A 1,620-nucleotide genomic window follows, 5' to 3' on the forward strand; every position below is an offset into this window, starting at 1 on the left:
ACTCTCCGAAAGCATACCAATAAGTATTGTCGGGAAACAAAACGTTTGGATGCCAACAAAGCGGAAGCGGGAGAGTCGTCCGGCTCTGCAACTCCAACCCTCGCCAGTAACAAAGCTTAATTGGCGTAGAGAGTGGGATGAAAACGACGAATGGTGTTTGTTATTTTGGTTTTTATGTTTAATAATGTTTGTAGTTTGTCGTTTTATAATAAAATGTTCGTCGTTCTGCTATAACGCTAATGAAATGAAATGGTTGTTATATATATACTAGCTTTTGAACCCGTGTATTACACGGGTTTTGTCAAATGATAAAAATAAATAAGATCTGTTACTTCAGTTGTGATTCTCAAAATATTTGTGAATTAATTTAATGTAGACTTAATAGAAAACACAAACAGAGTTAACGAAAAGTACTAAAATAGTATGATTTTGGAAACACCAGGTGTTGATTTGCAAAAAAGTAAAAAAAAAAGTACTAAAGTTGTGTAGTTGGTCAAATCTTAAGTATGAAAAATGACACTTGATTCAATAATGAATATAATCTATACTATGTTATAACCCATTTGACAAAATGGTTTGACCCATGACCCATGAATAGCTAGAATGAATGAGAAGAGAAATTAAGAATTAGTTGAAATGTGGACTTGACCCATGACCCATGAATAGCTAGAATGAATGAGAAGAGAAATTAAGAATTAGTTGAAATGTTAAACTTAGGTGTCAAGTCCACATTTCAACTAATTCTTAATTTCTCTTCTCATTCGTTCTAGCTATTCATGGGTCATGTACACACACACACACACACACACATATATATATATATATATATATATATATATATATATATATATGTGTGTGTATAGAAGAGGATTAAAACTAATACCTAACTGCTAAATTTCCTTACTCAATGTTTCTAACTTCCTTATAAATTAGATTCAGTTAAACATGAAGCTAAAATTAAATGATTTGTAATAAAAACTTATCAATCATAGATTCCATTAAACCAATTAATAACAATTCAGTTGTAACTAACTAGCATCAGTTAATTGCAAGTTATACTCAAAAGTATTACTCAATCAGTCCAAACTCTTGAAACATCCTAACACCTACACCTGAACCAAATCGACCAATTTTATCAAAACCCGTTCTGACTCAAACTATAATGAGCATTTCTTAAAAAGACTTGTTTTATTCAAACCCATTCTGACCCATTACCCGACGTAACCAACCGGTTTTATTAGGTATAATTATCACAACCTATAAAATACACTGTGTTTAGATAAAAACAAAAATATTAACAGATAAGAACGTTAAATATAAACCGATTATATACATACTTGTATGTTTATATTGTTCATCCCAAATGCCAATAAATATTCAAAACGTCTTAACGGTTGCTAGTAAAAAAGTACTGATGAGAAAAGATAGAACGGTAGATCTACGGTACGATGGTTAATAGACCATGTCACATTTTAATCAGCCTTAAATGAGCAGCCTTGACTATAAAATGTCAACCTTGATACTATAACTTAAACCTACTGTGGTGAATTTATTAAACAGATACAATAATAAAAATAAAAAGGATTATATTTACATTGTCATTGACTAGTATTTTAATCC

This window comes from Bidens hawaiensis, unplaced genomic scaffold, assembly GCF_021521415.1.
Source record: "Bidens hawaiensis isolate Kalapana, Puna unplaced genomic scaffold, B.hawaiensis_p1.1 tig00005084_1, whole genome shotgun sequence".
NCBI lineage: Eukaryota > Viridiplantae > Streptophyta > Magnoliopsida > Asterales > Asteraceae > Bidens > Bidens hawaiensis.